The sequence below is a fragment of the Balaenoptera borealis genome, assembly GCF_965194805.1.
Source record: "Balaenoptera borealis genome assembly, chromosome: 14".
Classification (NCBI taxonomy): domain Eukaryota; kingdom Metazoa; phylum Chordata; class Mammalia; order Artiodactyla; family Balaenopteridae; genus Balaenoptera; species Balaenoptera borealis.
Window position 1 is genome coordinate 74,339,551 of NC_138875.1, and position 14,313 is coordinate 74,353,863.

At 42.8% G+C, this 14,313-nt stretch overlaps 1 long non-coding RNA gene across 1 annotated transcript in view; it reads right to left on the minus strand.

Annotated features, from left to right (window-relative positions):
• LOC309610957 overlaps positions 1–10,030 on the minus strand; it is a 155,913-nt gene extending 145,883 nt beyond the window's left edge. The window contains exon 1 of the long non-coding RNA XR_014234260.1: positions 7,684–10,030. This is a non-coding gene — a long non-coding RNA (uncharacterized lncRNA). The remainder of the gene's footprint in view (positions 1–7,683) is intronic.
• Positions 10,031–14,313: the final 4,283 nt, after the last annotated feature.

A 14,313-nucleotide genomic window follows, 5' to 3' on the forward strand; every position in this document is an offset into this window, starting at 1 on the left:
TGTATTTCTGAAGAAATCCTGATATATTTATGGAATCCTGTCAAGGAAGCTCCACTGCACTTCTTTTCTCTAGTTGCTGGATAGAAGATGAAAACATTCTTGACAAAACTGGAAATCACAGTACGTATTGGGGATAAATAATACAGCAGGGTGAGATGCAGAACCCGTGTTGTTTTACACCCAAGGATCATTCTAACTTTCTGTGAAAGAAGCACAAAGGACCAACTTTCTTGCTTGGAAAATAATGGCATGCATTTCATGGTTAAATTGTAATGATGAGGATCGTTGGGAATTCTGGGTAATTAATATAGGAGTTTTATAGCCAGAGTGATGGGCTAAGAAACCATCTTCTTCCTCCCTCCAAGCTTCTCCTCTCTGTCCCCCAAAAGATCTTCCCTGATGGATTTTTATAACCATTTAAAACTATCTCAGGGTTCAGACTCTTTCAAATTGGACAACATTCTCCGGTACAAACACATTCATGTTTACCCTTTAAGTGATTCATGAATAAAGAAGGTTCTAGTGCTTCTCACCGGGTACCAGGCATAGTGCTAGATGCTGTGGGCGTCAAGGTGAGTGAGATGTAGGCGCTCACATCCTATTATAAGAAGTGGATATATAGGTTTCTTTTCTTGTGATGTCTTTGTCTAGCTTTGGTATCTGGGTAACACTGGCCTCATAGAATGAATTAGGAAGCATTCCCTCCTCTTCTGTTTGTTAGAAGAGTTTGAGAAGGTATTAATTCTTCTTTAAATGTTTGCTAGAATTCACCAGTGAAATCATCTGGTCCCTGGCTTTTCTTTGTTGAGAGGTTTTTTGTTTTTTAACTTTTATTGGAGTATAGTTGATTTACACTGTTGTGTGAGTTTCTGCCGTACAGCAAAGTGAATCAGTTATACATATACATATATCTACTCTTTTTTAGATTCTTTTCCCAAATAGGTCATTACAGAGTATTGAGTAGAGTTCCCTGTGCTATACAGTAGGTCCTTATTAGTTATCTATTTTATATACAGTAGTGTGTACATGTCAATCCCAATCTCGAAATTTATCCCTCCCACCCCTTTCCCCCTGGTAACCATAAGTTTGTTTTCTACATCTGTGTGTTGAGAGGGTTTTGATGACTGATTTACTCTCTTACCTTGTTATGGGTCTATTCAAATATTCTGTTTCTTCTTGAGTTAGTTTTGGTAGTTTGTGTGTTTCTAGGAATTTGTCCATTTCATATAGGTTATCTAATTTGTTGGTTTACAGTTGTTCACAGTAAGAGATAAGTATATGACCCCTTCCTCAATATGGAGGATAAATGCTAAAATAAAGCTTGACAACAGTGTAACAGAAGCATGGAGGAGGGATGGATTAGTTTGGATTTGGAGATGGGGAGATGAGAAATATTCACGAGAGAGGTGACTCCGACTAACTGGGTGCTGTAGGATGAATAGGAGTTGGTTAGGTGGAGATGTGGGGAAGGACATTCCAGGTAGGGAAACAGTATGAGCAAAGGTAGAGAGGAGTAAAAATCCATGGGGTAGGAAGAGCATAGAGTGGCTTCCGTGGACCAGCAAAAAATGAGTTTGGGACAAGTTCATGAAAGGTGTTTATACCATGCTAAGGATTTTTGGATTTTGTCCCTTGATTGGTGGGAAGCCATTAACAAATTTTAAGCAGAAGTTTAAGACTATGGGCTTTGTGATTTTTCTGCAAAGATGGTTTTGGTGGCTGTATTGAGGGTGGTTGGAGAGGAGGGGCTGGGGGCCGGGGGACTGGTTTGCTGCTGCCATCTATCCATCATGAGAGCTGCTGGCAGAGGAATGAGGCGAGTTAGGAAGGAGAAGGAGGCTAGATCCCTGAGACCTTGAGCTGTGGAATCAGTAAGACAGAGAGGCAACTAGCGATGGGAGAAGAGAGAGGGATGTGGTCAATGTCAATGATGCGGTAAAGTCTTCCAGCCGGCTTGTGCCAGTCCTACAGGACAGTGAGCGTCACTCTTGCGTGCTTCGTACGTTCTGTTTGTGTGTCTATGAAAGGAAGTTACAGACACGGCTGGGTTTGTGTTGTCACATTAATTATAAAAGCTTTAAGGGAAAAAAATCCCAAAGGGAATAAAGGTTTTCTGGAAAGCATTCTTGTCTAAAGGAAGCTGCATGCAAATGGAAAAACCTTGACATTTAATTGATTTCAGTAATCGTGATGACATTGTGTTTTCATTCAGGCTGTGCAATCGGGCTTTAAAACCGTGGAAAATTGACACACAGGGCCTTGTTAGGGGAAACAAAAATGCTTCCAAGTTGCAGGGTTGAATATTTTTCTTTTCATAGGAAAAAAAAATACCCCATCATTTCCAACAGTCTGAATGACACTTAGAATTATTTCTTTCTTTTAGTAGATATAATCTAAGATTTTCCAGATAACAGAAAGCAGTTGGAGCAGAGTGGATGACACATTTAAAATTACTAGTATCTTGGCCTTCCCTGCTGGTGCAGTGGTTAAGAATCTGCCTGCCAATGCAGGGGACACGGGTTCAAGCCCTAGTCCAGGAAGATTCTACATGCCACCGAGCAACTAAGCCCGTGTGCCACAACCAGTGCGCTAGAGCCCGCAAGCCACAACTACTGTGCCCACGCACCACAACTACTGAAGCCCGTGCGCCTAGAGCCCGTGCTCCGCAGCAAGAGAAGCCACCGCAATGAGAAGTCCGTGCACCACAACGAAGAGTAGCCCCTGCTCGCCACAACTAGAGAAAGTCTGTGAGCAGCAACGAAGACCCAGTGCAGCCAAAAATAAATTAAAAAAAAAAAAAGTAAGATTTTCCTGATTTATTTTTCTTACTTGAAGAGGAATAATGATGACCTTAGACATAGTGGGTTGTTTGCTGCATCCCCACAGCTTAGGCATGTGACCTTCTTTACATCTTTCCCCCCTCCTGTGGTGATCACATTTGATGAGGAAGTTGAAATGCTAGGAAGTTAAATGACTTTCCCAGGGTCACCCAACTATAGTAAATGTGAGGCAAAGTGACTAAGATCTATGCTTATGCTTCCTCCTTTATCCTCCAGGGATGCCCGTGGTTTATTATTTTTTAAATATATTTTTAATTTGAGGATACAATTAGATTTACAAACTGTGAAAACAGTGCACAGAATTCTAATATACCCCTCAGTTTCCCCTATTATTAACATTAATGTTATCTTCCATTAGAATGGTAAATTTGCCCTAAGTAATGAGCCAATACTGATACATTATTATTAACTGAAGTTCATACGTTATTCAGAAGCCCTTAATTTTTACCAAATGTCCTTTTCTTCTTCTAGGATCCCATCCAGGATGAATCCTGTGTTCTGTTTACTTGTGTCTCCTCAGGCTCTTCTTGGCTGTGCGTTCTTCAGACTTTCTTTGTTTCTGATGACCTCAATGTCGAAGAGTCCTGGTCAGGTGTTTTGTAGAATGCTCCTCAGTTGGGATTTGTCTGTTGTTTTTCTCGCGATGAGCTGGGGTAATTGGTTTTTAGGAGAGAGACCATGGAGATAAAATGTCATTCCCATCACATCCTACCAAGGATACCTACAACATGCCTTAACTTTGGTCACCTGGCTGAGATGGTGTTGGGTAGATTCTCCACGACCAAGTTACTCTCTCCCCCGACCCCGCCCCTTCCTTGGAGGGAAGGCACTCTGCCCAGCCCTCACTTAGGGCGGGTGAGTTATGGTCCGTCTCCTTGAGGGTAGGGTAGCTATATACACTTTGGGGAATTCTTCTGTGGACACATGGATATTTTATACTTTGGATTATAATCCAATATTCCTTTATTTATTTTGTAGCTCAGATTGTTCCAGCGATGGCCTCTGGGAGCTCTTGCAGTTGGCTCCTGTGTTCCTTTGATACGCCCCCATCGTCTAGTGTGTGTTGTTTATGCTTGAGCACTTTCTCACTTTCTGGCACTGTCCGAGCCTCCAGACTCGTCTTATAGATTTCCTACCCCAGTCCGAGAACAGCCATTTCTCCAGAGATCCCTGGTTCCTCTATTGGAGAATGGCATTAGATATTAAGAGCTGAGGGCCAGATGCTGGTTCTGGTATTCTGGTGATAGGTGTCCCCTTTTTACCTGAAAATCAGACCTTTTCTCCAATTATTTTCTTTTGTTCAGAATGGGAGACTTTTGTCGGTAGCTCCTCTCAGCTCTTGGTGTCTGAACGCCTTCCAGCTCCATTTTTACCTTTCTTGGCTCCTCGGTAAGCAAAACGGCTTGGCGACTTCTAGGCATGAATGCTGCGTGGTTCTGGGCAGGGGGGAGGCTGCTTTCCGTCTCAAATGCCAGCACCTTCTGGCCAGTGCCTGGCTCTGGATTCAGGCCACGAGAGGTGAAGTTAACCATGGCTCCGGAATTCCATCCCCTGGTCATGTGTGATCACTCAGAGCATGTCATCTTCAGCAGAGTCTGGAGCATTTCTCCCGACATGTGCCTGACACCTCTGTGCCTGCTCACAGAATTCTCTTACTATCTTCCTACCTCACATTGTCTTCAAGGGACCATAACCTAGGAAGCTGCGGTGTCCGCTGCAAGCTAGAGAAACCCTGCCGTATTGGCTTATTGCTGCATGACAAACAAGCACAACAGTTCGGTGGCATGCAAAAAGAAGCACTTCTTTATTTTTATTGAAGTATAGTTAATTTACAATGTTGTGTTAGTTTCAAGTGTACAACAAAGTGATTCATATATATATATATATATACACATATATTTTCTTTTTCAGATTCTTTCTCATTATAGGTTATTATAAGATATTGAGTATAGTTCCCTGTGCTATATAGTAGGTCCTTGTTGTTTATTTATTTTATATATAGTAGTGTGTATATGTTAATCCCAAACTCCTAATTTATCTCCCCTAACCCTCTTCCCACTATCCCCTTTGGCAGCCATAAGTTTGTTTTCTATGTCTGTGAGTCTATTTCCATTTTGTAAATAAGTCATTTGTATCACTTGTTTTTAGACAAATAGCTGTTTTTATTGAATACAGAAGCTCCTCGAAAACTCTGTGGACTCCAGGGCTCTCCTGCAAGTCCTTTCATTCCCAACGTGCTGGAGGCAAGCACACGTCCCCTGTAACTCCCTCCCATTTCTTCTCGGGGATTTGGGTAGGAGAGGAGGGAGGAGAGGAGTGGGCATGTGTATCATTTTTTCAGATTCCACATATAAGTGATATCATATAATATTTGCTTTTCTCTGACTTCTCTTAGTATGATAATCTCTAAGTCCATCCATGTTGCTGCAAATGGCATTGTTTCATTCTTTTTTATGGCTGAATAGTATTCCAGTGTGTGTGTGTGTGTGTGTGTGTGTGTGTGTGTGTGTGTGTGTATCTCACATCGACTTTATCCATTCATCTGTCAATGGACATTTATGTTGCTTGTATGTCTTGGCTATTATAAATAGTGCTGCTATGAACATTGGGGTGTATGTATCTTTTCAAATTAGAGTTTTGTCCAGGTATATGCCCAGGAGTGGGATTGCTGGATCATGTGGTAACTCTATTTTTAGTTTTTTAGGGAACCTCTCTACTGTTCTCCATAGTGGCTGCACCAATTTACATTCCCACCAACATTGTAGGAGGCTTTCTTTTTCTCCATACTCTCTCCAGCATTTATTATTTGTAGACTTTTAATGATGGCCATTCTGATTGGTGTGAGGTGGTACCTAGTGGTAGTTTTGATTTGCATTTCTCTAATAACTAGTGATATTGAGCATCTTTTCATGTGCCTGTTGGCCATCTGTATGTCTTCTTTGGAGAAATGTCTATTTAGGTCTTCTGCCCATTTTTTGATTGGGTTGTTTGTAAAAAGAAGCACTTCTGTAGCTCATGGGTTTCCAGGTTGGTTGGGGTTGGTTGATGGAGGTGGGCTTGGCTGGTTGGCTCTGCTGATCTCGGCTGGACTTACACTTGGTGGCTGGGCTGGCCATCAAGACTGGGCAATCTAAGGGAGGATCAGCTGGGGTGGTTCTGTTCCATGTATCTCTCATTCTTTCTCTGGTACCAATGCCCTAGCCCACCATGTTCTTCCAGTGGCAATAGCAGAAACACAAAAGGACAGCAAAAACTGAGCGGTCCTTTGAGGTCTAGACTCAGAACCAGCACTCAGTCACCTCTGCCTCATTCTATTGGCCAAAGCAAGTCACTTGGCCTCATTTGATGTCAAAAAGTGGGGGAAGTCTCAAAGTCTCCATCCTTTTAGTGGACAGGGGATGGGGAGTGAATATTTCTGAATAGTAATCTACCACATTTCACTATGCACTTCCTCTCATGGATTAGTTATAAAAATATCAAATGAAGGTTATTTCTGAGGTCTCTAAATTTTTTTTACAATGAGCACGTGGAAGAAATGGCAAAGATTCCAGAAGCTGTGATCAATGACATACTGTTGGAAAGGTGCTGTGGTCACTGATATCCATGTTCCCCTCCTCTACCTGAGAACCCAGTAGACTACATTTCCCAGCAATCCTGTATCCAGATAGGACCATGTGACTAGTTCTAGCCAGTGGCATGAGACCAAAACTGTCATGTGTTACTTCTGGGCAAAGGCAGTTAAGGCTAGGTGTGCCTATCCTTCTCTAGGCTAGAAGACTAAAGACCTTCTCTGTGTGCTCTTTCTTTCCTCATCTGCTCACTGGATGTAGGAAATCCAATGAAGGTCTCCAAGGCCCTCAGGCATGGGGGAGCTATCAGATGCAGGAAGCCTGGGTCCCTGAGTGACTGTGTGGAGCAGAGTGCCCTCCAGCCCACACTATTTTGGACCATTTTGACACAGTGTCATTATGTTAAGCCACTGAGATTTAGATATGTTTGTTATAGCTGTTAGCATATCATGACTAATAAAATCCCCCTTCCTGATGGCCACTAGAAGTACTTGCTGAAGATGACTCCTTTGAGTTAACTCAGTAAACTATAACTTCTACAATATCAGTATTTATGTATGTGAGTGTTCATCTTTGATAAGTGATCTGAAGGTCTATCTCAGCCATCCACCACCCAACTTTGGCAACATGACCCTCATTTTTACCTTAGGGGAATATTCCTTCTCTAATCTTAGCTGGTGTGCTTCTGGAAAAGGTGACTTCAGCCCTTGGGTTCTTCCTGGGTGGAGCACATGACCTGGGCTAAGCCAATGAGGTCTTTGCATTCCCTTAGCTACAGTGATTGGTGCAGGGGTGGGTGCATGACCTAAGCTGGTCTAAATTTAATCTCAGGATCTTAGCAGGGCAAGTGGAAATAAAGACTGCTTCTCTTTCAGCAGGCATTAACAAAAAAGATTATAACCATAGGAGATTCAGGTGGTCATCCTGTGATTAAAAGCCAACCTTAGCTGAAAGCATACACTATGGATAGTAGAATAGAGCAATAAAAAGGGCAGGTCCTTGGCACCATTGTCAAGCAGCTGGATCCAGCCTTGCTTGTAGCTGACATACTGTTGAACTTTTCAGTCAAACAAAGGTCAATAAGTAGCTTTTATGGGCTTCCCTGGTGGCGTAGTGGTTAAGAATCCGCCTGCCAATGCAGGGGACACGGGTTCGAGCCCTGGTCCGGGAAGATCCCATATGCCGCGGAGCAACTAAGCCCGTGTGCCACAACTGCTGAGCCTGCGCTCTAGGGCCCGTGAGCCACAACTACTGAGCCCGCATGCCACAACTACTGAAGCCCGTGTGCCACAACTACTGAAGCCTGTGTGCCACAACTACTGAAGCCCCCGCACCTAGAGCCCGTGCTTCGCAACAAGAGAAGCCACTGCAATGAGAAGCCCGCGCACCACAACAAAGAGTAGCCCCCGCTCGTTGCAACCAGAGAAAGCCTGCGCGCAGCAACGAAGACCCAACACAGCCAAAAATAAATAAATTAAATAAATTAAGTAAATAAATAAATAAATAGCTTTTATGGTTTAAGCCAGTTAGTTGATTTTCATTCGTCATACCCAACTATTCTCAATGGATTCAGCATTTATCACGTTTATAATCAAATGAAAAATTTTAATTAGAAAATGTAAAATATTAAATGACATTAAAATAGATGATCTCTAGAGACTACTTCTAGTTCTAAAATTCAGAGCTTATGAATCCAAGTATGAATTCCTAGCACTTAAAGTATTTATAGTAATCTATACATAGAAATATCTTGATAACCAAAGACAGTCTAATTATTTGAAGACTTCAGGCAAAAGGATGATGAACATTCCAAAAAAGAAATAGGGACCTTCTTACACATGGGCAAAATCCCTCCATGGCTCTCCATCAGTTGAACAGATTCTATAAAACTCTGTATAACCTGGCCCCTGCCTACCTCTCTGATCTTATCAGCTGTGCTCCCACCCATTCCCCTTAGCTCACTGAACTTTAAATTCTCAGAGCTCACTCCTGCCCTAGGACCTTTGCACTTGCTATTCCCTTTGCCTAGAGTGCCCTTCTGGCTTCTCCTTTTTCTGGCATCTACGCAGGTCTCAATTCCTCTTCAGAAAAACCTTTCCTGACCACCCAGCTAAAGGGAGTCTCCCTCTCTGGTGCTCTTTTTCTTTTTAAAATTAATTAATTAATTAATTAATTTTAATTTTTGGCTGTGTTGGGTCTTCATTGCTGCACGCGGGTTTTCTCTAGTTGTGGCAAGCGGGGGCTACTCTTCGTTGTGGTGCACGGGGTACTCATTGCAGTGGCTTCTCTTGCTGTGGAGCACGGGCTCTAGGTGCGTGGGTTTCAGTAGTTATGGCTCGCAGGCTCTAGAGTGAAGGCTCAGTAGTTGTGGCGCATGGGCTTCGTTGCTCCACGGCATGTGGGATCTTCCTGGGCCAGGGCTTGAGCCTGTGTCCCCTGCATTGGCAGGCGGATTCTTAACCACTGCGCCACCAGGGAAGTCCCTCCCTCTCTGGCACTCTTTACAAATCACCATCTAGTTCTTTCACATCACTTTTTACAATCTAACAGTACCTGGTTCATCTATTCACCTGTTATCTCTGTCTCCTGATAGAATAAGAATTCTCCAAGGGCAGGGCCCTTGCCTCTTCTGGTGCCCCAGTGACTCCAGCACCTGGCACCATACCTGGCACTGAGTAACAAGTAGTCAGAACCTTAGGAGCCAAACGGAGGCAACAGTGTCCTTTGGAGCAGGATAGGGAATGGAAGGGACCTGTGATATTGTCGTGGATTTGGGGGTTGAGACTTCACAGGAGGGAGGGCCATGTGAAAGGAGCAGCGGGAAGGCTGCTGCTTGGTGATGGTTATTCAAGTTTATTCATAGAGTATTTCTAAAAGGAATGATGTGAGTGTGAACGTGTGTGCGAGAGAGAGAGAGAGAGAGAGAGAGAGAGAGAGAAGAATAGAAGCCTCCTTGTCCAGAATATAATGGAACTGACATTAGAATCATCATTGCATGTATCACTTAATTTCTTTTTTTATTTATTTTTTAACATCTTTATTGGAGTATAATTTCTTTACAATGGTGTGTTAGTTTCTGCTTTATAACAAAGTGAATCAGTTATGCATATACATATGTTCCCATATCTCTTCCCTCTTGCGTCTCCCTCCCTCCCACCCTCCCTATCCCACCCCTCTAGGTGGTCACAAAGCACCGAGCTGATCTCCCTGTGCTATGCGGCTGCTTCCCACTAGCTATCTATTTTACGTTTGGTAGTGTATATATGTCCATGCCACTCTCTCACTTCGTCCCAGCTTACCCTTCCCCCTCCCCATATCCTCAAGTCCATTCTCTAGTAGGTCTGTGTCTTTATTCCCGTCTTACCCCTAGGTTCTTCATTACCTTTTTTTTTTTCTTAGATTCCGTATATATGTGTTAGCATACGGTATTTGTTTTTCTCTTTCTAACTTACTTCACTCTGTATGACAGACTCTAGGTCCATCCACCTCACTACAAATATCTCAATTTCGTTTCTTTTTATGGCTGAATAATATTCCATTGTATGTATGTGCCACATCTTCTTTATCCATTCATCCGATGATGGACACTTAGGTTGCTTCCATGTCCTGGCTATTGTAAATAGAACTGCGATGAACATTTTGGTACATGACTCTTTGAATTCTGGTTTTCTCAGGGTATATGCCCAGTAGTGGGATTGCTGGATCGTATGGTAGTTCTATTTGTAGTTTTTTAAGGAAACTCCATACTGTTCTCCATAGTGGCTGTATCAATTTACATTCCCACCAACAGTGCAAGAGGGTTCCCTTTTCTCCACACCCTCTCCAGCATTTATCGTTTGTAGATTTTTTGATGATGGCCATTCGGACTGGTGTGAGATGATATCTCATTGTAGTTTTGATTTGCATTTCTCTAATGATTAATGATGTTGAGCATTCTTTCATGTGTTTGTTGGCAATCTGTATATCTTCTTTGGAGAAATGTCTATTTAGGTCTTCTGCCCATTTTTGGATTGGGTTGTTTGTTTTTGTTATTGAGCTGCTCATGCAGCTTGTAAATCTTGGAGATTAATCTTTTGTCAGCTGCTTCATTTGCAAATATTTTCTCCCATTCTGAGGGTAGTCTTTTGGTCTTGTTTATGGTTTCCTTTGCTGTGCAAAAGCTTTTAAGTTTCATTAGGTCCCATTTGTTTATTTTTGTTTTCATTTCCATTTCTCTAGGAGGTGGGTCAAAAAGGATCTTGCTGTGATTTATGTCATAGAGTGTTCTGCCTATGTTTTCCTCTAAGAGTTTGATAGTGTCTGGCCTTACATTTAGGTCTTTAATCCATTTTGAGTTTATTTTTGTGTATGGTGTTAGGGAGTGTTCTAATTTCATACTTTTACATGTACCTGTCCAGTTTTCCCAGCACCACTTATTGAAGAGGCTGTCTTTTCTCCACTGTATATTCTTGCCTCCTTTATCAAAGATAAGGTGACCATATGTATCACTTAATTTCTGCCTGGTGTTTTGGGGTCTTGCTCTCTCCAAGCCTTTATCACCCACAAGAACCTCTCCTCCAAGCTGCAATCTGAGAGGATCCACTTGGGGGAACAAAAGGGCACCCCAGGCCATTGCAGTTCAACATTATCATTTCTTTCCACTTCCTTATTATGAGATGGGAATGAAGATAGTTCCCTTAATTTCAGAAGAAATGAAAATGGTTTTCTCTGGGCTGTTGGGTAACTTCCCCCACCTCCTCTCTCTGCTGCCAGCTCAGATTCACACGCCTCTACAGGTTCTCGGGGGGCCCTTCTCCATCAAATGTTGTTATTGAATGTAAACCTCAAAGCAGAAATTCCAAAGAATGATGCTCAAGGCAGCTGTATCTTTTTTAAAAAAACTGGAAACAGAATATACAGTCAAAACCCACCTTTCTCTTCCTCGTGTTTCATTTTTTTCTCTTTTCCTAGTGGATAAGGAAAAATGCAGGTGCTTCTTTTAAGGCTTAATTCTCAGAAAGATAATGCTGTATTGAGCTGTAGCCTCAGAAAACTACTTGGAAAATTGGTGTGCACACAGTCTGCTCTCGATGAACTGAAAAGAAATATGACTGTTGGAACAGAGCTGAAATGGTAGTGGTTGGATGACAAAGGAGATGAGAATTTTCTTTCTCTTTCATTTTTTTTTCAATGTTCATCTTTGGAGCATTTTCTTATTGTTGCTGATGACCAGCCTCTGCAAACATGGTCCCTGATGCTGCCACATGGCTAGTGTTTAAACTGTCCCCTCTTGTCTGTCATCTCAGTGTTACTCATCCATCTTTTCTGGTTCGTTTGTTGATCTGATCCATGTTGTCACTATTTCAGGGAGTTCTTATGTTCTAGATCCCCGATGGAAAAAGAGGTGACCGTCCACCTATCACTGAGGAGCCGTAGCCCAGAAATAGTAAATATTTGCTTGACAAGTGATTGATTACCTTTCATGCCATGATTAAAGTTTAACTTTCATTGAACAGCTTCTCCATCTATATAGGTACAAATAAAAACTTGGGAACATGTGTGATGGCCCTTTCACTGGTCTCCTGACAGTCTCTCTGGCTCCCCACTAATCCATTCTCCTCATAGCACTTTGTTTCAAAAACAAAAATATAGTCATGCCACACACCTGTGTATCACATTCTATGGCTCCCTAGTGCCCTCAAGATTCAGTCCACACTCCTTATCCAAACATTAAGATCCTGCTGAGTTTGGCTTTTCATTGAGATTTCCAGCCCCATTTTATGCCTGCTGTCTTTGAGGCTGGGGGGCCAGACCCTGGTGTGTCTTTGAGGGGCCAGTCAGGAAGCAGAACCACAGGGTGCTTTGGACTACAGTCTACATTACAGGAATCAGAACATACAAGGATGTGGAAGAAGCTGGGGGAGAAAAGGTTCATAAATGGGAGCTGAGGATGAAGAGAATTCTGGAAGCTTGGTGTGGGCCAAGCTGATACAGGGGCCCTGTGAAAGGGGCTGATGTAGAAGTCCATGGAAGTCTACAGAAGTCTGTGGCTGTCACCTGTGTGAATTCAGTTAAGTGTCTAGAGATGGGCTTGACATCACTGTTGGTCAGCAGGGTCGGGAAGAGCTGGACGCAAAGCAGGGAAGAGAAAGGACAAACTGGATGCTGCAGGCACCTCTGCAGCTGTCTGCCTTTCCCCTCCCCTAACCAAAGACAACCTTCAGAGCTCGATGGCTGCTGCTTCACTTGGGTCTCCCTGGTCCTGCACAACTTCAGTTTTCAGCAACTCTAACCCAGAACCATATACAGAAGAGGAGGCTGGGAATCGTGGTTCCCAGTGTAACCAAGTTGCTAACAGAATAATCCAGAGGAGTGGGATGGGGGAGAGAATAAAAGAGGCACAGTCTCTTTTGAGTCTCTGTACTCAAGGAGCAGAGAGACAGAGCAGCTAGGTCCCAAGATAGTATCTGGGCAGTTTGGCTGTGTGATGTGTGATGTAATTCCCTCCTCCCCATCTCCACCAAATCTTCAGTAAAATCCACACTCCTTGACCATATGTTCAAGTTGACTTTGCTTTCTCTTCCTTTTCCTTCCTCCTTCCCCCGCTTCCTGCTCTTCTTCCTTATAGGTGACCTGAGTCTGGTCTGAAATGGACATGGGAAAGGACAACATCTGCAGAGTTGGCCCAAGCACATATACTTTCCATTTTATTAAAAGGAAATGTGAGTTTCCAATGTTGAGAAATCACAATCTAGCCCAACTCTCTCCTTTTATGTTAACTTTAAATCTTGTATTTTAAAGTTACAAAAGTAACACCTCCTTATTGGAAATCAAGCAACACAGAAGCATAAAAAGAAAAAAGTAACTTCTGTCTCCCTTGCCCCCTTTCAGCCCCACTTACTCCTTATTTCATCATCAAAAAAGCAGAAGCCCAAAGAGGTTAAGTGCCTTTGCTCTAAGTTGCACAACACTCACTTTGGTCTGTAATGGAGCCTCTCATGAGTGACCCATCTCTCAAAAGGCCAGACTCTGAAAGCCTGTCCTTTTAAGTGTTGATCATCCACCCAAAAGGTCTGAGAGTGTCTTCACCTAAAACAATTTGCATTGATCTCTGTGGTTGCAGTTTCCATTCTACGTTAAAGTGGGCAGAATGAGGGTAATTATCAGAGCCTCCTGTGGGGTGGTTGTATCTTGGTGGGAGCAACCACAAATTGTGTCAGGGACTAGCCCCTGGTTTAGGGACTCAATTCTACAAGTCAGTTGAGTGAGGTCAACTTATTAAATTAATTTATCTTTGCAGTGACCAGGATGCTTGTGGATACATTATCTGGCTCAGGGACTTTCAAAGGCTTTGATCATGGCTCACAGTAAGAAGTACATTTTACAAAGCAGCCCAGTACACACACATCACACACACACATCACGCACACACACACACACGCTCACATGCACCTCTAAAAGAAACGTTTCACAAAACAATGCTTAAGACCATGCCACTCACTTTCTGCTGATCTTTATTTCATTCTATTTGACTGCAATATTTGAAAATGCTGTTTGCATCTGTCTAAATGCATTTCATGACCTACGAATTGGGCTTGAGTCGCCTAGATTAAAAAACACTGATCTAGGGCTTCTCGAAATCAAGGAGTCTTGGAAGGAAGCGAAGTTCATCAGAAAGTTGCTTGCTGTCCCTCGAATTGGAGTCGAGGGTGTCAAAGCATCTTGAGGGTGAATTCAGCAAGGCTGCCATAGCTCTGCCTGGGTTATTTCTGCTCCAGTGTGGGGCTCACTTCTCTACTGACTGCAATGCTTGTATTTGCCAAGGAGTGATAATCGCTCCCATTTACTGAGTGCTTACAGCGTGCTAAGTATTGAAGGGTAAAAGAAAATTTTAAAAGAGGTCTAATAATATGGTAGAAATGAGT